Source organism: Pteropus vampyrus, unplaced genomic scaffold, assembly GCF_000151845.1.
Source record: "Pteropus vampyrus isolate Shadow unplaced genomic scaffold, Pvam_2.0 Scaffold117, whole genome shotgun sequence".
In the NCBI taxonomy this organism is placed as follows: Eukaryota; Metazoa; Chordata; class Mammalia; order Chiroptera; family Pteropodidae; genus Pteropus; species Pteropus vampyrus.
The window spans coordinates 2,799,417-2,821,940 of NW_011888898.1; the positions used below are offsets into that span (position 1 = coordinate 2,799,417).

The 22,524-nt window shown below is 47.3% G+C and overlaps 1 long non-coding RNA gene across 1 annotated transcript in view; it reads right to left on the minus strand.

Annotated features, from left to right (window-relative positions):
* LOC111743623 overlaps positions 1 to 18,500 on the minus strand; it is a 27,252-nt gene extending 8,752 nt beyond the window's left edge. The window contains exons 1-2 of the long non-coding RNA XR_002781797.1: positions 18,452 to 18,500; positions 17,303 to 17,493 (exon numbers count right to left, since the gene is read on the minus strand). This is a non-coding gene — a long non-coding RNA (uncharacterized LOC111743623). The remainder of the gene's footprint in view (positions 1 to 17,302; positions 17,494 to 18,451) is intronic.
* Between the last annotated feature and the right edge of the window lie 4,024 nt (positions 18,501 to 22,524).

A 22,524-nucleotide genomic window follows, 5' to 3' on the forward strand; every position in this document is an offset into this window, starting at 1 on the left:
TTCGGGGTACAAGGCCAATTGGGGATGCACCTGAGTCTCGAGGTTTGCCAGGACTTTGCTCCAACGTGCCCATAGTGTCTTGTGTACCTTAGGAGAGGCCCCGGTAAATAGGGGGCCGACCCTGCCTGGACGCTCTCGAAGCCATTCTCGAAGGTCACGAGGAACTGGTGAGGAATGGGGCCTGCGGGCGGCTGCCTTCCTATCTCCTCCCACGTCCCTCCCAGGCCTGTCTGGGACCCAGCATGGATTCACCCTCCTTCCGTCCACACCGCCCACCGCTGGAGGTGCGGAGAATCTTGGGGGACCATGAGCCCTTCCTCTGCTCGGCCCAAGGGCCTCCAAGGTAACTATTTACTCCTGGCCCCCTCAGCCAAGCCTGCTATCTTATCAGCTCAAACACTTCAGAGTTTGGGCCAAGAAGCCAAAGTCAATTTTGAAAAAAAGTCTTTAAAAGGCCAAAACACAAACACCAGGGAGGGTATTTGGAGGGGGGCGGAGAAGAGGTTGGGGACGGGTGAGCTTTTGGGTTCCTTCAATAGGCTCAGAAGTGCTCCAGTGACTTTCCCGGGTCCAGAGGCGTCTGTGCAAGGTGAGTCACTGTGGCACTGTGTGCAGTGGCAGCTTCAGTGTCCATCCCAAAGGACAGACACCTGACGAAGTACCAGACGGTCTCTAAAAGCCCAAACCACTTCATGTGCAGTGATATAAAAATAGATTGTAAAGTGGAAAAACGGAAGAGCAAAGATCTAATGCAGCGTGTATAATCAGATCCTTTCTGTGTAAACAGAAAAGGTGGGTATATATTTCTCTACATGCCTGTTTACGTATAGGAAATTTCTGGAAGCATTCGCCAGGTGTCTGGAAATGTCAGCTGCCTCTGGGGCAGGAGCCAGACCTCTCATTATACACTCCTTGTACCTTTTAAAATACTTAATGCCATGTTAATATAATATCATATAAATAAACTAATTTTGTTTCAGTAATTTTGTTCCAGCAAAGGGCCAATAGCATAAAAGATGAGGGGGAAAATGGCTGCAGAAGGCATAGAAACTTTTAGCACAGATCAGATTATTGAAGGTGTAGCTCAAGGGGAAACCTAAGCCTATCTAGATTTTCCTCAGGAGAGTTAAACCTTCAAATAAGGCTTTCATAGTTCTCTCGTGTTTTAGAAACCTAGCTTCTTAAAATGCCCTTTCAAAATATCACCTCATCGAATCTCTCGAAGAGGCTATAAAGTAGGATCAGATCACTGTGTAGTTTGCTTAGTTAATTCAGCAGATATTTATTATTTTAGGTGATGAGAATGTAGCAATGAACAAGACAATCAAGATCCCTGATCTCGTGGAGTCAATGGGTCTAGAAGTGCCAAAAGAGTCACAAGTAAACAACGACAGCAACATAAACCTGACAATTTCAGTTAGTGAGAGGCTCTGGGAAGACAATGAGACCAGGGGATGAAACTGACGATGGCTGGTGTGAGGAATGGTCAGTGACAGGTTCTCTGAGGATGTGACACTTGAATTCGGACATGAATGAGAAAAAAGAACCAATCACATGAAAAGCAGGGCGAGGATGGTTCCAGGCAGCAGGAATAGCCAGTGCAAAGGCCCTGAGGCCACAATAAGCTTTGTTCGTGGGAGGGACAGAATGGTGGCCAGTGTGGCTGTAGTTTAGCGAAAAAGCCGGAGAGGATTGGGAGACCCAGGTGGAGAGGTCAGCAGAGGCTGAGCCTGTGGACCTCATGGGCTTGGTAAAGAGTCCACATGAAGAATCTGAGGCTCAGAGAGGCTGAGTGATTTGTCCAGAGTCACACATTTGACGGTGGCAGAGCCGGGATTCAGACCCGGGCTTCTCAACTTCACATCCAGTCCTCTAAACGCTCACATGTGTGTATGTGGCAAAAACATGAAACGCGTTTCTATGCAGCACGGCCCATGTTCTGAGAACACTGTGCGTTTTTTAAATTTCACGAGAAAGTGCACACATCATACAATGAATTCTCACCAAGTGGACAAACTCAGGTAATCGGCGCCCAGATAAACAAACAGAACATTCCAGAAGCTTTTCATGTCCCCTCCCAGTAACTCCTCTCCCCCCAAAGGTTAATTTTACTGCTTTTGAACTTTATATAAATGGAATCACACAATATGTGTTCTTTCCTGTCTGGCTTCTTTCACTCAGCATTATGGCTGGAAGAGTCATGGTGTTTCAGTAGACTTCTCCTGTGCTACAGGCCAGACCAAGATATTGTGTGAACCACGAGAAAGCGTCTCTCCTACAAAGAAGGCCAGGAAAATGTAGCTTCCACGGAAGGTAGTTCTAAGTATGTCGTTAAATGAAAAAGAAAAGTTCAAAAGAATACGTGCAAAGCAATCTCCTTTTGGCGGAAAAAAAAAATTCTTTTACGTGGAGTCAAATTGATTCTAGAAAATTCATTAAATTTTCTCTTAATCATAGTTAGCGCACTACGAACTCTTAGTAAATCAAAATAGCCACCGAATCGGGGGGCTGTCTTGTGTTTGGGGACATGCTGAGCAAAGATAGGATCTGCCAGCTGGACTCACCTGCTCTATTTAGATATCCTCTCTGTCTCTCTGTCTCTCTGTCTCTCTGTCTCTCTGTCTCTCTGTCTCTCTTTGTTTTGTTCACAGCGATAAGCCCAGTGCCTGGCACATAGTAAGTGCACAATAAATATTAGTTGAGTGAGTGATGTATAAATGAAAAAAGCAGCAGGCGAAGCAGTCCTGAAGGGTGACAGGGAGCGGTGGGGACTGTGGCTAACAAGTAGCCTTCGTCCGATCAGAAAGGTGCAGCTACCACCTGGCTACCACCGAAAGTTCCCACGTTGGGAAGTGGGCCCCACGTGGCTGAGCTCCAAGTGTTTCAGGGGAAACTGGAAACTCCCATATTAATGTGAAATGTCTTGATTTTGATATCGTTGCCGATAAAAAACCTACACCCACTCGCACCTAGGTCAAAACGCTTCCGAATGGGTCTCACAGAGTCCCAGGTTTCTGAAAAAGCTGACCGAAGTGACAAGAGGGGGTGCTGAACAAGCCACCATGGCCTTGAAGAGTTTCTGTGAAACGAGTGGCATTTTCACATTTAAGTTCTTGAAGTGATTATATTTCAGGGTGAGTTCCTTTCTCTTCTCATAACTCTCAGTTCCACCCTCATATTTATGCTGAGCCTGGGCATCTTTCCTCCACTCTGGAGCAAAGATCAAAAGTAAATATTGGCAGAACATTGGTTCTACTGTGACCCAGATAAGGAACAGCATAAAACGGAAATAGCGAGATTTTATTGCTCCTCCCACAACTTCCACCCCGACTCAACTCCCTCAATATTTACTCATTCATGTCACTTCATACAAATTCTCAGCGTTCATTTTGATGCCAACAGCGTTCATTTTGATGCCTGCTCTACCACTCCAGGGGCTCCAGTCTGTAAATGACCCTGTGAACCACGCCCCCGGAGCTGTCCCGTGGTCACCAACATGTGTTCATTGAGATCATCCCATTTTCACGGACTGTGACATAGGAACACTTTTTTTTTTTTGCTTTGGCAAATGTTTTCTGCCTTGTAAAAGTAACACACGCACATGGAGAAAAATTCAAACAGTATTAAAGGATTGTGGTGAAAAAATGTCTCCTTTTCGCCTTCCTCTGATCTTTCCTAGCTCCCCTCCCCAGAAGCACCTGATCTTGCCAGTTCCTTGCATGCCCTTTCAAATATATAAACAAATCTTTTTCTCACTCTCTCGCCAAATATATATCCCACATACAATACAGAGATGTAATGTAACCTCTCTCTCTATTTCCTATGTTTCTCTGTCATTTCTTTTGGCACCGATGGTTTACGTGAGGGATCGGCAAACTACAGTCCTGAGGCCAAAGCCATGCGCTGCCTATTCTGTACAACGTGCAAGCTAAGAAGGGTTCTGACATTTCCTCACATTTTTAAATTGTTGAAAAACAGTCAAAAGAAGGCTAATATGTTATGACACATGAAAATTACATGAAATAAAAAAAAGAATCTCAGTGTCCATCAATAAAGTTCTTTGGAACACGGTCCTGTCCATGTGTCTAAGCACTGTCTATGGCCGCTTTTGTGCCATGATGGCTCACTTGAGTATTTGCGTCGGGCACTACGTGGCCTGAAAAGCATAAAAGATTTACTAGTGGCCCTTTCCGGAAAAAGTTTGCCCACTCCTCATTTATACTGTACATCTTGTTCTGCGTTTTTCACGTCACCGTAGACCCTGGAGATCTTTTGATATCAGCATGTATTGATCTACTTCGTTCCTTTTCGTGAAGAAGGCTCTAGCACATCTCATTGTATCGCTGGGCTGTTTTTTATTTATCCGGTTCTTATGAAGGACCCCCGAATTCTTGTTTAAATGAAAAGAGTAAATGTCCTAGGACAGTCTGAACACTCCTGACAAGGATGAGACTCTCTTGTGGTTACTCAATTATTTATATTGTGTTCTTTCAGAAGTAGGATTTGTGGCAGCTTACAAGAAGAGAGGCAGGCCCCATGAAACTGTAAAACCACTAAAACAGAGGTGAAATATCAGGAAGGGATTGGAGTCGAGATGCCTGCCCTTCCCGGCCAAGGAAGCCTGGATTAAATTTGAGCTGGAGGCTATATTTGAATCATATTTGCAGATGATGCAAAAATCTTTGTGGGTGTTTATTTTCCTCAAGAGGGAGGTTGAAGACAGAATGCCTCTGAGAAGTTGGAAAAAATGCCAAGCAGGATAACACAGAACAGTGTTTCCTACCCTTACAATTGCCAAATCTTCAAGTAAATGAACTATTATTTACTGAACATTTTTCTTTAACTCATTGAGTTTTTTAAAAACCTTAAATACAGTTGTTTTATCTGGAGAAATGATATCCATGGTTCTGATGAGTTAGTTATATATTTATTTTTTCCAATGTACATAAATAATAAATGCTAAAATTAAACACGGACACACACACAGACACAATTTCATCCACGTACCACCTTTAGTAATCTTGCAAACCAACAGTGGTGCCTGTGCTAAACATTTAAAAGTGCTGGATGTCAGACACTGGGGGTTCCTTTGCCAACTGCCATTTCCCCCTCCTTCCTGCTGACAGAACCCTGACTTTTTTCAGCTGGCCATGTGCCCCCAGCCCTGGGAAGTAAACCTCATTTGACGTAAGCCAACCATGGCCATCCTAGTCTCCTGATTGGTCCAGGAGTGGTCATGTGACCCAGTTCGGGCCAAAGGGAAACTCTGCCGGAGGCTTCTGGGAAAGAATTCCCTCTCTGATAAGAAAGAGGCACACGAAGAGAGACTTATTTGTGCCTTTCCTTCCCTTCCTGCTTGGACATTATTGTGTGAAGAGGTGATGAGTGAGCTATGGCAGTCATCTCGTGATATTAGGCGACCAGCCTAAGGACAAGCTGGTGTCTTGTTGATGATGGTGGGGAGGGAGGGTGCGAAGAGCCTTGGTCTTTTATGACAACCTTGAGATGCCAAATATACCCAAGGGTCTCTAATCTCCAGATGTCTTTTAAGTAAACAATAAATGTTATTATAGTCTGAACCACTCTAGCGGAGCCTCTGAAGCTATCCTAATTGGAGCCAATTGGTTGTCCTTTAGAGCTAGACTTCAGGGTCACACACACTCATGGTCATATTCCAGCTCCACCAAATACTCCCAGCTCTGTTACCCTGGGCAAGTGACTTAATTTTTCTAAGCATTAGTTTTCTCACCCATAAAATATAAATAGTCATATTACTCATCTCAGACAGTAATTTTTTGAGGAAAATTTTAAATTCATTTAAAGCACTTAGAATATAGTAAGTGCTGTTATTATTGTTGTTAATTCTTTCTATAATATTTTTCTAATTCTCTAAAAATAGGGGGAAGGCAACATGGACAGAGACGGGAAGTCAACAGCACCTAATTAAAGGCCACCAGCTGGGTAGAAGAAGAGTAGAAAATGACCCGAGGGTCGGAGCTGACCACAAGCTGAACATGAGTCAGTGCTTCAGTAAAACAAGTTCAGTGTAAGCCAGGCGGACTGGCCTCCGAGTATGATAGGCAGACTCCTGGCTGTGAACTTTCTGCTCCACGATCCGTGACTCACACCTTTCCAGGAGCATGGACTCTACATTTGGCCAACTCATCTTTTTAAAGGATGTGGGAAGTTGTCCTGGGTCCAAAGGCCTGGAAACGGTGGCCTGGGGGGCTATTTACGTAAGAGAGAAGAGCGAGGTCATCACTGCCTTATGTTTAATTTACGAAGCAGCTGCTGGTCATGTCTACAGCAGCTGGAATGGAAGGAAATAGACCAGGAGGTATGGCATGAGCAGAAGGAGCACTGGATGGTGAGTCACTAAACTCATGATTTCACCATGTGACCCAGGGAAGTTCCCCTCCATTTCAGACCTCAGTATCTCCATATGTATAATGGGGATCCAGAGTACCCTATGACCATGACAGACAGAAATGCATTTGGCTGAAAGCACCTGGAAATCCAACTGACTGTGGCTTAAACAAGCCAGGATTTATTTTCCCCACATAATACAAAGTTCAGAGGGAGGCAGCTGTTAGTCTTGAATTAGTGGCTCAAGAAAGTCAGGGGTCTTGCTGGCATCTCTGTAATCCTCTTGAATTCTCCCTCATGGTTTTGGGATGAATACTTCTTAAGGTAGGAAGAAGGAAGAAGGGCAGCACCGGCCACATCTGTCCCCTTCATCCTTTCTCAGAACCTCAGAAGAGCTCCCCTCACATCTCAGTGGACAGAGCTGATCACATGACTGATCACATACCTGTCTCAGCTGCAAAGGATGCTGGGTAAGTGAGGATGTGGGCCCTATGGTGAAAGGTGAAAGGGAAAAGGGAATGGGTGTTGGGTCTGCTGACCACAGGGTCTCAGGGCAACAAACCCGTCATCCTGGCCCCCCACGGCCTCGGGCATCTGGGACCACGTGGAGCCCTCTCAGCTTTAGTTTAAGTTGTGAGAACAAGGCCTGAGTTCGAATCCTGACTCCAACACTGCTCTCTGTGGGACTGAGGGAGAGTCACCTCATGTCCCTGAGATTTCACGTCTCATCTGTACAGAAAATAAAATCCGCTTCCTAACTGTGGCTTCAGGATTGTCTTCATGGGTGAGCAACCCGTGTCATCACACAGCACCTCACACTCTGAAGGGCCCTGAACTTGGTTTAATGCTCTGCTATGGCCAAGTTGAAACCCTTAGTAATTTCGGAGCCAGGGGCCCTGCGTTTTCATTTTGCACTGGGTCCTGCTAATCCTTAGCGGGTTCCGCATGGTTTGTCAAGCCCCGCCTGGCCCGCCTCCCCGCTCCTCCCGGCCTTGCTTCCTGCCATCCTCTTCCTCCTCTTCACTCAGTTGCCACCAAACACCCTTCTCCTCCCAAATGCGCCAAGCTTACTCTCGCCTTAGAAGAGAATGACCTGGCAGCAGGTGGCTCTGTGCAGCTGGGGCAGCCTCTGAAGTCATTGGAAGCTGTCCGCTGATCACTCTCTCCTGACTCAGCAGCAAGGCCTTCTGGGAAGGGTCTCCGGCTGGCAAAAATCCACTTCACTTTTGTTTTTAGATAAATACCTGTTTACTATCTTGGTAACACATGTTGGAACAGAACTTTAGAATGCTGGCAATGTGGAAATGAGACAGTGCTGCAGAGGATGAAAAGTTTGAGTTTTGGAGTCAACGTTACATTACCTAATGGCTGTGTGGCCTTGGGCAAGTCACTTCACCTCTCTGAGTCTCAGTTTTGTTTCATGTAAAGACAACAGCATTTACTTCACTGTGCTCTTGTGAAGATGAACAGACTGAGAAAACGCTCAGCACCTAGTAATCATTCAGCAAATTGTCATTGTTATTAGAATATCAAAAATTCCGAATGAATAATGAATAAAAATGAATGAATGAATGAATAATGAAAAGAAAAAGAAAAAGACTGCCTCTTTCCTGAAGCCAGTTCTGGTTTTCTCTCTTCTCAACTTCCAGAGCATTCTACATGGATTTCTCACTGCCTAGTTCTGCTGCACGAATTTGTTTGCCATCCTGGAAATAGCTATTTTACTTGCATAGTCTGGATCTTTCAGCTGAAAGTGATAGAAATAAACCCAACTCAAAATGGCTTAAGAAAAAAAGTGCGTCTGTGTGTGTGCGCGCGCGCATGCGCACTCATTGGTTTTTAATGTCAATGAAGTTTTCGAGATGAGTTGAGCTTCAGGAATGTCTGGATCCAGATGAGCATCTGCTCTCTCTGTTTTCGGCTGCATCGGTTAGGGTCACCCCATGTGGTGATAAAGATAGTCCCCAGCTTTCCCTGGGCTTCCATTCTGCCATGTCGGCAAGCCCCTGGATAGAAGCTGACTCCCCTGTGAAGTCCCAGCACAAGTTTGGGAGTGGCCTCACTTGGGTCACGTGTCCACCCCAGAACCAATCCTGGGGCCGGGGGGATGGAATATGCTCACTGCCCAGGCCTGATCTATCTGTCACTCTTGTTGGGGAGACGCCTACTCCCTCTTGAGCTGTGTGGAGTGACAGTGGAGAAGAAGTGGTTCCCAAAAAGAAAACCACGGGGCCGCTACCAGAAGGTGGGGGATGGACAGCGGTCAGATGCAAACAACAGCTGGCCATTGAACACCCCTCCCAACCGTCTTGCTGTTTCTACTCAAGACTTCCTGTAGACATGCTTGGTGATCAATAAATGTGAGTGATTGTACAAGAAGACTACTGAAAAACAAAGCTCATGTGATTGATCATGTGATGTGATCTTAGGGATAATTTCTTCGGGGCAGTTAAAGTAGCTTCTGATTTTCCACCTCCTGCCCATTTTTATTCTAAGCCCACAGGTTGTCATCATTTCAAAATTCAAAGCCTTGATTCTGCCTCCCTCAGTGCAAAGCGAGGCTGCTTCGCGGGCCATGTCCCATGGCGGGTCTCCGCCCACCGCAGGCGCAGGCAGATGGCGGGTGAATCAAGAGCGGCTCACTGAGCCCTGTGGGACGTGCCCAGGAGGCCTCGGACAAGGGAGCTGACGAGCAGGGTCTGATAAAGGCAGTTGTCTCCGGGCCTCCTTCCTCCTCATTGGCTGGCTCCAGCAGGCCACACCGTCACTCAGTTCTATATCTCATCGAGAACGTCCAAAGAATCCTCTTTACGCCTGGGCCACACACAGGGTCTGGTAGGTGATGCCTGGAGCGAGTGGGCCCAGGGGCCTGGCAGACTTGGACACACACTCTCAGTCTAAGGGGAGCACTGGGACTCAGTTACAATGCACCGTGGCCCCATGAAAATGGGGGAACAATGTAGCCAGATCTTCTGGTTCCTTTAAATAGACTTTGTTTTTTAGAAAGTTTTAGGTGCACAGCAAAACTCAGTGGAAAGCACAGAGAATTCCTGTATGCCCCCTGCCCCTTCCACACACAGGCTCCCCGACTGTCAACTTGCCCCACCAGAGTGGGACGTTGGTGGTGTCCAGTCTGTGGGTTTGGACAAATGCATAATGACATGTATCTACCATTGCAGTATCAGAGTAGTTTCACTGCCTTAGAAACCCTCTGTGGTCTGCCTGTTCCTCCCTACCTCCCCTACTAACACCCAGCAACTACTGACCTTTTCATTGTTCCCACAGTTTTGCCTTTTCTAGACCTTCCATTTTTTATTGCCTTTTCATATAATCTCCATGGCTTCAGCAGGACAGCCAGCGTCCACTCTGAATGGTAGCTGACCCGGCTGCCCGGGTTAGATATTTTGAATATTATTCCTGGAACTATCCTTTTCTTTAAATGCTGATGATAAATCTTAATTTTAGGAAAACACCATAGAGCAGACAAAATCAAATAGGCTACAGGCTGCATTTGGCTCAAGGGCCACCAGTTTGAGACAGATATGGGGATTCAGAGGAGTGAGGTTGGGGTCTGGAAGATCTATCCCAATTCTGCCCCTTCGTAGCTGTGTGACCTTGGACTAGTTACCCTGCCTCTCTGAGCCTATCTGTCAAGTAAAGGCCTTGAACATGTGACTGCAGGGCCAATCTCTGAGGCGTGATGTCCTGGCATTTTCATAAGTTCCCTCCAATGGCAGTATGCACAACAAATCAAAACATGAATGAATCGTGCTTGTAAAATTCGAAGACAAGAAAACCGTCAAAAATCCCTGGGGTAGAGAGAAACAAGAGAGATCGGTAGATTGAGTCTTGATACCTATCTGGCTGGGCAAAGGGAAAACCATTTCTTAGCACCTCAGAAACCCACTTACAACCACCGTCTTTGGGGGGCGCTAACACTGATCCCTGCAGCCAGGCTGCCTGGGGTCTCATCCCAGTTCTGCCATAGACCAGTGCTGTGACCTTGAGTGAGTAACTTCAGGGGTGCTGGTCTATGTGACTGGCAACCCCCTAGAGTAGCAGTACAGGGCTGTCCCTGGTGGCCCTGTCTGGAAAACGGGGATAATATTTGTGAGGGTTAAAAGCGTTAACACATACGATACGCTTGAAGCATGCCTGGTACAAAGTAATGGCTTCCTAAACAGCCACCAAGAGAAATGTCATTATCTCTGCTGTGCACCATGTGCTTTACCTGCATCTAGCACTACTGTAATCACCCTATTTTAAAGAAGAGAAAACCGAGGCTCAGAAAAGGTCGGTAACTTGTCCAGGATCATCCAGCTAGTAAGTGGCAGATGACGACAACCACAAAAGCAATAACACTACTGGAGACATCTAAATGCTGATTTAGCACCTAAGTTGTCATACGCTGGACCTCCTGCTTCAAGCACATTATCTCGAGTCCAGCCCCCGACCCCTGCCCTAAGAGAGTGCATTTCCCACCGCCCCTAAACTCCACAGGACCTGAGAGAGGCTCAGCTCCAGGCAGGTCTGCAAGAGTATGAATCTAGTTCTCTGGGTTCATGGATGGGTTCTAGTGGGGGCCCTGGCCCTGTGACCAGAGCCTCACCCTTTCTTCCCCTTTTTATCCTTAGATTTCAAAGCACTTGACACTCTAATTAGAGAAGACACCTTCCTGCACAACCGAGAGACAGCTATTTGTAATTAACTGCCTCTGTGAGGCTGCAGGGCAATGAGGCTGCAAACACTACTAATTCTGGGATATACTCACAGGATGTGGCCAGGACAGCCTTGACCGCCACCTCCTCAGAGGCCCTCTCAGACTACCTGATCCAAAGCAGTACCCTATTCTCTCTCATGTACCTGCTCTGTTCCCGAGTACCATTTATCAGTTTTCTTAAATGTGTATTTATTTAATAGCATATGGACTTAAAATAATAACAGCAGCTACATTTATAGAGCAGCCACTATGTGCTGGTCATGAACTTTGCTTTATTAACCTCCTGGGCACAGAGAGGGTTAAGTAACTTCATCAAGGTCCCACAGCTAGTGAGGAAGCTGTATTTAATTGCTTATTTGTTTGTTCATTTGTCTATTTAGTGTTTGTCTCCCCCACTTGCCCATCCAACCATCCAATCGTCTATCCATCCATTTATCCAACACATTTATTTAACAAAAACTATACGTCTGGCTAGGCTTTAGGGCCCGAGGACACAGAAGTGATCTCATTCATGGATGTGTCCCTGGTGCCTAGTCCAATGTCTGGCACGTAGTAGGCACTCAGTGAATACTTGTGGATTGAATGAACTCAGGATCCTGCGCTTAGCCTATGTGACAGCACAAGTCTCTGTGTAAGCACAGATGGCTCTTTCTGCACTCTGGGGAGAAGGGATGGCTCCTTTCTAACGCTCCATGCTCCCGCACATCTCCACAGCTTTGCTCAAGCTGTTTTCTTGTGGCCTTTCCTTTCCTATCATCTAGATCGGGGGGTTGGTAACCACAGCCCGGGGGCCAAATCTGGCTCATCACTTGTTTCTGTACATAAAGTTTTATTGGAACACGGCTGCTTTTGATCTACCACAGCAGAATCGAGTTGTTGCAACAGAGACATGTAGAACCTAAATATTTACTATGTGGCCCTTTGCAGCTGTTTGCTGACCCTGATCTAGCTGACTTTTCCATATCCTTTAAGAAAGAGCTGAAACACCTCCTTCCCCAGGAACCATTCTGTGATCGTCCAGGCCGGGTTATGGGCCCCTAATATGTGCTCTTATAACCCCATGTTTCCCTCTCAAACAGTGTTTCTCAACCTATCTCCACCTCAGGAGCCTTTTTAGATATATTTTCTCTAATTGCCAACTCCCCTCCCCCAAAGAAATTTTAATACACAAATAAACTGTATATCTATGTACCGTGGCCCATTGGAGGGCCTCAAACCATTCTAATATCTCAGATTTGTTTGCCCTTCCTGAGAATGCATGCTAACATAACTTGTACTGCTCTGTATTCATCCGGCTGAACAGAATGTATTGAGCATCTACTATGTGCCAGGACCCTGTTCTAGGTGCAGAAGACACATGGTGAAAATAGCAGACACAGCTCCAGCATATGATTGTCTTCATGGGAATGGCCCCTCGCCAGACTCTGAGCAACTTGGGGGCAGGGACCAGGTTAATTCGTAAGATTTATTTCCCAGAGCCCGGCACATAGTAGGTGTTTTCATGGGTTCAAAAAATCGTTTTTGTAAAAAATTAATTAATTAATTGATTAATTTTAATTGAAGAAATGATTTAAATTTTTTTCTTTTTCTTTTCCCCTCCCGTCTACCTCCCCCATCCCCCAGAAAATTGTTGACATGAGTATTTATGGAAATGTAAAGGTACTAGAAGGACAGGTGATTGGAAAAAATAAAATTGCATTGGAATAGAGACTGGGATTGTCAGATTGATGGTCACTCAGTCAGTCGACAGTTAGTCAATGCATGATCTGGACCATGGTTAGACACCATCCTCCCAAGGCTCTGTGACATAGATGGCACAAAGTGCTGGTCCCAACTATGGATGTGTATTTTGGTTGTTATTTACAGCTGATAACACACATATAGAAATTAAATCTATTGCCAACCTTTAGATATTGGGAGATTTCATATAAAAATCTGAACTTCTGTCTTCTCAGGAACAAAGAGGAACAATGTGGCGGCCTCAGGCCTGCATTCCTCACTGGCGAGCATGAGATGGCACTGAGCAGCAGATGCCCCTTCAGATGGGACATACACTCACCAGTCTGCCCCAGCCTCCGCCCTGCCCTGCTCAGCACCTCGCAGTTACTCTACTGCCAGCCCCCTCGCTCCTGCTAGGCTCTTAAAGGCTTTTAAGTATTTGATTCCCAGAGTGTGGTGGCAGGAGGGTCTCCGAGAACTGAGGGGCATGTCTATGGCTGTGGCAGCCTGTTGGCTCTCTGCCCCAGCCCCTGCCCTTCTGCTGCTCCTCTGTATCTCCGTGCAGAGCTGCCTTTCCCCACTCCCCTGCCCTCTGGCTTCCTCTGGGTTTGGCCTGGGAGAGGCAGCACTGAAGAGAGAAGCCAGGGTACTTCTCCGCCTTGCTGTGCCTTGAGCATTAGACATGCTCCTCCGTGGCCGCAGGCTCTCCCTGGTTCCAGCCCTCACCAGCGGCTGGCTTCTGGGCTTCACTGACACCAGTCTCCTGTCCTTCCGGCCCCAGGGACGGTAGCATCTTCCTGCTCTGGATTGTCTTGCCTTCCTGTGGCTTCTTCACTGCACATAACCAGTCCCCATGTTAAACTCCCTTTGTTGAAGGACCTGAGTGTGTGCCTTCCCCTCCCTGGGAGATAAAAGAACATCAGGCTGGATGGTCCCAGAGTCATCTGGTTGCTGGGCTCCTCAGGGAAGGGACAGCATCTCTGACCTCCATGACCCCGGCTGGTGGACTCTATGTGGGGAGGCCCTGGTGAGGTGGGAGGAAAAAACCTTTGCTGCATTGCTGGAGATGAGCACCTGGATGAGACGGGGGCCGCGGAGCAAGGTCGACAATGCCGGGGGCCGCACAGAGGAGGGGGACTGGGGCGTCCAGGTGGAGTATTTTTCTGACCGCTGGGAGGGGCGAGACATGGGTCCCGAACTGAGAAGCCAGAAGATAAAACCTGGCACCTTGCCAGCACGCAACACAGAACCCATCAGGGGACTGGGCCTGGCCTTGGCTCTTGCCAGACTGAAGGCGGGTGGGGAGTGGGGAGAGTTGATAGGGCATGCTCGTTGTAACATAAATGGCGGGGGCCAGTTTCATTCTTTCTTGAACTGAGGAATTTGCAACCCTGTGCTTGTGGTGATCGCACTGGCGGAGGATGATTAATTAAACTATTAAAAACAAAAAGGAACTACATTGGATGTTCTTTTCGCTTCCTTTTGATGGGCAATTCGGGGAATTCTTCTTTCGGGGTGCGTGCGTGTGTGTGTGTGAGTGTGCGTGTGCGTGACCTCCACGCGTTTCCTCAGAGCTCCTAGCTGGGGTATTTTAGAAAATGAGTGTCTGCTGTGTGATATAACATGAGGCTCTGTAGGGCAGCTCATCTTTGGGGATAAACATCCTCCCAGCGTTTTGGTCATTGTCCTCCCCACAAGACTGAAACCACCAGGGGGACAGCAATATGCCCGCTTTGCTCCCCTCGTACTCATGAGCTTGACACATAGTCGGTGCGAAAGTACTAAGAAAAGTCTCGGCACTCCATACCCAAAAATTAACTCCAAATGGATTAAAGACTTGAGTATAAGACCTGAAACCATAAAAGTCCTAGACGAAGAGATAGGCAGTAATCTCCTTGACATTGGTCTTGGTGATGATTTTTTTGGATTTGACACCAGAAGCAAAGGTGACAGAAGTAAAAATAAACAAATGGGACTACATCAAACTAAAAAGCTTCTGCACAGCAAAGGAAACCATCAACAAAATGAAAAGGCGACCTACCAAATGGGAGAACATTTTGTAAATCGCATATCTGATAAGGAGCTAATATCCAAAATATATAAAGAACTCATACAACTCAACAGTCAACAGCAAAAAAAAAAAAATCAAACAATCTGATGAAAAAGTGGGCAAAGGATCCAAATAGACATTTTCCCAAAGAAGACGTACAGATGGCCAACAGCCACATGAAAAGGTACTTAACATCCGTAACCATCAGGGAAATGCAAATCAGAACCATGATGAGATATCACCTCACACCTGTTAGACTGGCTATTATCAAAAAGTCAACAAACAACAAATGCTGGTGAGGATGTGGAGAAAAGGGAACCCTCATGCAACTGTTGGTGGGGATGTAAATTGGTGCAGCCACTATGGAAAACAGCATGGAGGTTCCTCAAAATATTAAAAGTAGAACTATCATATAACCCAGCAATTTCACTTCTGGGTATTTATCCAAAGAAATCTAAAACGCTAATTCGAAAAGATGTATGCACTCCTACGTTCACTGCAGCACTGTTTAAAATAGCCAAGATATGGAAGCCACTCACATGCCCACCGACGGATGAATGGATAAAGAAGATGCAGTATATATACATACACACAGTGGAGTATTATTCAGCCTTGAAAAAAATGAAATATTGCCTTTTGCAACAATACGATGGACCTTGAGGGCATTAGGTTAAGTGAAGTAAGTCGGACAGAGAAAGACAAATACCATATGATCTCACTTACATATGGAATCTAAAAAAAACAAAAAACGAGCTCATAGATATAGAGAACAGAGATGGGTGGGTGAAGGGGATTAAAAGGTACAAATTTTCAGTTATAAAATATGTAAGTTATGGGGATGTAATCTACAGCATGCTGGCTATAGATAATAATACTGTGTTGCATATTAGAAAGTTGCTAAGAAAGTAGATCTTAAAAGTTTTCATCACAAGGAAAAAAATTTTTGTAATTATGTATGATAGCGGATGTTAACTAGACTTATTATGATGACCATTTCACAATATATACAAATATCAAATCATTGTGTTGTACACTTGAAACTAATATAACGTTATACGTCTATTATACCTCAATAAAAATTAAATTAAATTAAAAGTCTTTTGTAGTTGCTTTGTTCCCCTGCACAGTTCTGGGACCTCTGGGATCTACCTCTGAACATCTCCACATGCTGTTCCCTCTTCCGGCCCCTTTGGCCCAGTTAATACCTCTTCTCATTCACATCTCAGCTCCAATATCACCTCCTCAGGGAAGCCTTTCCTGATTTTCCAGATGAGATTTGGTCCCCTTGTTTTGGCCTCACATTATTCATTCGTTTATTCATTGTTTCTTTTCATCACTTAAACATTCAACCACTTATCCAACAAACATCCATAGAGTACCTACTCTGTTCTAGGATTTGTGCCAGGCACTGGGGACATAGTCCCTGCCCTCCTGGAGCTCACATTTGGGGATCATTCAGTAAACAAGTAAATAGATACGATAACGTCAGACCGCTACGTGCTATGAAGTAAACAAACAGGGTGACATGGCGAGAAAGTGACTGGTGGGAGGTGGCGGCCTCTCTGAGGAGGTGATGTTTGAATCAAGATTTGAGTCAAGAAGAAGGAGCTGGCTGCAGGAAGATATGGGGAAAGCATACCTTGGAGAAGGAAGAGTAAATGCAAAGGCCCTGAGGTAGGAATGTGCCCAGCACAGTTGAGAAACAGCTGGGAGGCTATCGTGGCTGGAGCACAGTGGGGAGAGGTGATCTCAGAAGGGTAAGGAGGTGGTAGGTCGTGTAGGGCCTTGATGCCACAATGAGGACTCTGGATTTTGATCTGGGACAGAGGGCAGCTGTTGGAGGGTTTTGACAAGGTCTTGTGTCTCTTCCCAGTACCAGCCTTCATCGCCATTTGTATTTCTGCTTTTGTGTGACTATTAGAGTGGTGTCTGGCTTTCCATCTGATTGTGAGTTCCCAGCGGGGGCAGCCACGTCCCTTCTGATCCCCAAATATCTGTGCGTCTGACTCACAGAACAGGTAGGCCTCAGGTTGGGTGCCCCCGGAAGCAGAAACTAAGACAAAGATTCAAGCTGTTTGTTTGTGAAGTGGTTCCAGGAAGTAAAGGAGTGGGGAAGGCAGCCACACAGGGCACATTTATGAGCAGGTTACTGCTATGGGCAACTGGGGCTCAGTCCCACTGGGGAACTCCGGGACCAGTGTAGAATATGCCCCCCAAAAGGCAAGGAAATGGTTTTCTATCCACCACCTCCACCAGTCACTGGGTGAGGGCTGCTGCTGGGGCAGGAACTTGTGGGCACTTCCAGCTTGTCCTGCATGGCCTCAATGGGCTCTGTTGGCCAGAAAGAGAGCACTCAGCAAAGAGATTCAGGCACTGGCATTTGGAAGCTATTGGGTCGGCGAACAGTGGGGTGCAGTCTATATTTAAGTAAATGAATGACTGCTTACCAGCAGAACAGCTGAGAGAAAAATCTTCCGAACATGTTAGCGTGGGCCTTACTTCCTCTCGAATTTTCAGCGAATCCCCAAAATTCCTCAGGATGATGGCTTTTGCTCCAGTCTGTTGGTTTTTGTGTGGCTGGGATAGAAAGTTCTGGAAGCCTGCCCTGCCGTCTCAGGAGGCTGGGGCTCACCACATCCTGGGAATTTGGAGAAGAGAAATCTGGATTTTTCTCTAGGAAGCAGTTTCCTCAACAGTCCACCAGCCTTTAACAGTGTTCAACCCTTTCTTACCCGGGCAGGCAGCCCTGACGGTGTGGGCCCTGCATTCCAGGAGCAAAACCCTGCCCTCCTTCCCCTGCCTGGGAAAACTGGACCACATTCGGTTGGCACCGTGCCCTCCGCCCACCACCCAGAAACTGGTCTGGGTGGCAACAGGGTGGGTGGGGAGGAAGGCAGAGCTGTTTGAACATGTCCTTCGCCATCTCGGGAGAGGTGGGAGATGGCAGGAATCAAGCTGCAGAAATGTGATGAGGTTATAGTTTCCCCTGATGCAAATCCCCTCGCCCCGTGACTGGGCCTGTGCAGACAGAGAGGGTGAGTGATATAAAGCCGTGGTTGGGCAGGGAGATGCCTTTCAGCAAAGGATATCAAAGGATCCTGCTCATTACCTGGAACCCATGAGGCTTCACACCCACGCCAGGCACTAGGTAAGTTGTGGGCATTACCCATTAGAGCAGGTTCCTTAACCATGGCACGGTTGACATTTGGGGCTGGATATTTAGTTCTCTATGGTGGGGGCTGTCCTTTGCTTTGTAGGGTGTTCAGCAGCCTCTACTCACTATGTGCCGGGGCGCAGGTCCCCTTTCCCAGTCATGTTAATCAAAAATATTCCCTAGGGTACTAAATCATCCCTGATTGAGAACCCGCAAGTACTTACACAAGAGCTTACTTTGTTCCGAGCCCTGTGTTCAGTGATTTATATGTCTCGGTGCACTGAGTCTGTACAACAAACTTATCAGGTTGGGGCTGATATGGCAGTTCCATATTGTCGTGCCCAAGCTGCTACTTTTGTTCTCCCCCCCTAAGATGTTGCCCTGGTCTCGACCTCACATCCATATTTTAGCCAGTGGGAAAAGGAAAGGGGGAAAGGCTTACCCCTTCCCTTGGAAGTACAACCTGGAAGTTGTCCATTTTGCTTGATCACCTCCTATTGGTCAAAATGTGGTCACATGGCCACATCTAACTGCAAGGGAAGCTGGGAAATGTAGTCTTTATTGAAACGGCCCTATGCTCAACTATGAGTCCATTATTATGGAAGTGGAGCAGGATAATGAGGGACAACTAGCCCTCCAACCACATCCCATTTCATAGATGGGGAAACTAAGGCACAGAGTGGTTGAGTACTTCTCCAAGGTCACACAGAGAATAAGAAGATAAAGTAAGAAATGTATATAAGGTGTCGGGCACCCCATAGGAGCTCAAAGCCATCCTTCTTCCTTGTCCCTCTCCCCTCGCATCTTTTTAGCATCATCCATTGCAATTTATTAGTTTCAAGAGTCTCCTTTAGTGGAGGATGCTGGAAGTTTTCCTGCACCCCCAGGACTAATGAGTTTCCTTTGACCCCTGAAACCCGCACCCTTTACGTCATCCAAAGTCACCCAAAGGTTTTCTGAATCATTTCTCAAGGGGAGCAAAGGACCCGTGGCCTCTGCTTGCATCCATGCCCAGATTCCCCTAAACTGGGAGGAAACTGAGCCCCAGAGAGGGGAAGTGACTTTCCCAAGGCCACACAGCGGCTCCAGGAAGAGCCAGGACTAGGACCCCAGATGAAGAGCCCTGGTGAAAGGCCGTCTTCCGGCTTCTAAATCTTGGCTGCCTCACTCCTCCGTCTTCTCGCTTCCTATTCTCCGTCCTTGTACATTTGTGCGTTTTCCGTTTTCATCCCTTTACTCCTGTGTTAGTGAGATATCTGGAAGAAACCGAGGTTTACACTGTGATGATACCATTCCTTGTTTACCCAACAGCCAGACTCTCTCATTCTTAAAGCAGAACCCTGTTCTGTTCAGCGGTGGAAGGCAGTAGGGAGAGGTGGGGAGTGTGGGGAATTGGAACATCCCTTTCGAACACTCCCACCTCCAGTTGATTGTTGTCAAGCAGAATGTGGGCTCAGCACGGTCAAATCTTCCAGTGTTTTAAAGGAGGTAGAAATCTGGGTTTTAATGTAAAATCTCTTGATTTGGGAACATTGGCTCAAATTTTATTAAAATGACACGTGGGCCAAAGGAAACATATCTGCAGGCTTGTGGGCAGCCAGGAAAAAACCTCAGTTGTTTACCTTCGAAAGAAGAGGCTGCAACTGCCACAAGGAGGGAAGCAGAGGAGAGGCTGGGCTGGAGGCAGCTTTGGCAGGTGGGGTAGTGCTTGGGGCTGGGAATTACAGCCAGGTCAGGTTCAAATCTCCTCTCTCTCAGGCAACAGGTGTGTGATGATGGGTGGGTTGAAAAGACCCTCCATTTTCCAAACCACTTAGAGAATGTGATCGTATCCATCTCACTGGGGAGCTTGTGAATTCCACAGAACAAGCTGACATAGGTAAGGCACCTGGCACATAGGGAGTGTAAAATAATCCCTTTCTCTCCCCAGGGAAGGGCTCACACCTAGAAGTTCAATTTGAATTAGACTTTTGTAATCTCTTCCTCCCTCCCTCCCTCCCTCCCTCCCTTTCTCCTTCCCTCCATCCTTTCCTTCCTTCCTTCCTTCCTTCCTTCCTTCCTTCCTTCCTTCCTTCCTTCCTTCCTTCCTTCCTCTCCCCACCCTTTCTTTTTTTTCTTTCTTTTTAAATTAAACAGCATGAAGATTTAGTTCCAGGTCTCAGGAGACCTGGTGCCAGGCCTTGGCTCTTTTCCAGTGTTGGAGTATGGCTTTGAGGGAAGGATCTCCTCCTCATGGGGCCTCAGTTCCTCCCTCTGTGAAATGGGTAGGTCTGACTGGAGATTTAGATGCTCTTCCGGGCGCCAGGGTTATGCAATTCTGTGGAGCCTCGGAGAGGAGGAAGCGGGGAGGGGACAGCAGGCTTCGTGGTGATGGGAGCGGGTGGCTGGGGCAGGAGGCTGAGTCAGAGGGTGCTCTTAGCTGGGAGCAAGAGAGGAACATACCTGCACACAGTGTCCAATGACTAGCAAGCCACAGGAAGACAGCAGCCATGTCATCACTGAGCCCGTAAATACCATCCAAGGAGAGCTAGGTTCCTACTTGTCTTGGATCTGGCCACAGGCCCATCCCAAGATTTGGGGTCAAAGTTCTTACTAAATCATCCTGCCCAGAGCATGGAAACCCTGAGCCCCTCCCCGCCGGCTTTCTAAGCTCTGACCTCTGCTCACCTCCCCTCTCACCCTCCACCTTCTTGCCAGGCCAGAGTCTGGTGAGTTTCTCAGACGCTTAATTCTCCGCCTGCCTCCAGGCCTTTGCACGAGCCATTCCCTCTACCTGGAACGCTCTCTGCCTCTTCGCTAGCCCTCACCAAGATAATGCTTCCTGATGATTCAAATTGCAGCTCAAATATCACTTCCCATGGGAAGTGGGAAGGTCTGGCCCCCAGGATAACTCAGGCCGTGGTCTGCTCTTCAAAGCACTCGTAACCACCTGTGAGCTGTATCGATATGCGTGCATGTTTGCTCAGTCTGTCTGCTCTTCTCCTGCTATTAAAGCCCTTTCACTAAATGAACGAACAAATGAATGAAGCTCTCCGAAGGGTTCCAGGTAAGTTTTGCAGGCCCCGGGAGCTTGGCATCCTCTCAAAGGGATAGCACAGCAGGTCAAGTCATTCCTCAGCTCAAGCCTCCATTATCTCCCCATCGGGCTTAGGAGAAAACCTCAGACTCCACTCTGGGCCTCGCAGTGTTCCCCAGGCTCTAGCCTGGCTCACCTCTCTGACCTTGTCTCCTCCTGGCTTTGCTTTCGGTCCTATGCCAGCTCCAGCCACGTGGGCCTCCTTTCTGCTTCTTCACCACAGAGACCTGTTTCTGCCTCTGGGTCTGCGCTTTCTGTTGCCCGTTCTGGGAATGCTCACCCCTGGGCCTCCTCATCCCTTATGTCCCAGCCATGTCACCTCAGAGAGGCCCTCCCACACACATTCTCCCGCAGGTCACTCTGTTTTGCTCCTTTGTGGCATGTACCACTATCTGAAATTACCTAATTAGTTACAAATGTTCGGTCCACTTTGAGCTGAGTTTACAGCTGTGCGGAATAAAGGCAGCTTTTCCCAGCTTCCCTTGCAGCTAGGCATGGCCATGTGGCCGAGTTCTGGCCAATGGGTGATAATCGGGAGTGTATGTGGCAGTTTCTGGAGATTCAACTGTTGCCCGCCCTTTTGTTGTTTTCCTGCCACCTGGTGGGCAGATGTGAAGGCTAGCACTGTGTCCTCCAACTTAGATCATGAGAAGGAGGGTCGCAGCCTAGGGATGGCAGGATGGTGAACAGGAGTCTGGAACAGAGAGCTTTGAGGAGTCTCCATACCAGCCCTGAACTGCCTACATCTGGACTTCATTCGCACAAGAGAAAAATAAACTCTTCTTTTGTTGATCGTTGATTTTTTCAAATTAAGTTCATTACATTTTATTATGACTACATTTGTATGCGTTCGTAGAAGTAAAAGCTAGTGTGAAATATCAGCTAGAATACACACTGGGTGTTTTTATTTTAAAATGTGCTCGAGAGGGCTTTATCTGCTCTGTCTAGATTTTAGTTGGAGGGACCAGAAGAGCTCTGGGCCAGAGAGGGGAGGCCACTGGCCTGAGGTCACACAGCAGGGGAGGGGCAGAGCTGGAGTTTGATTCCATTGTCTCAGACCCCGGCCTGAGGTCTCACCAGACTTACTCCAGGCTCGGCCGGGACAATGGGTAGTGTGGTGTATACCTACTCCATCTTTCTTATTTCTCGGGGGCCCAGAGCATGCTGGAAATGTGAGTGAAGACCTCCAGCTGTGGGACCTGGAGGCGGCCGGATCCCAGCCCTGCCGCTGGCAAGCTGTGCACCTCAGGGAAGACCCCAGCCTCTCTGAGCCTCAGTTTCCCTATCTCTGCAGGTTCTAAGGTGCTGTTTTAGAATGTCTGAGATCTCAAGAAAGGTAGAGTACTACACCCCATAAAGTGGACATTTCTGGAGTGTGGGCGGTGTCAGTGGGGTTGAGAGGGAGCAGGCTACTCAGTGCCAACTTTGGAATCAGTTCC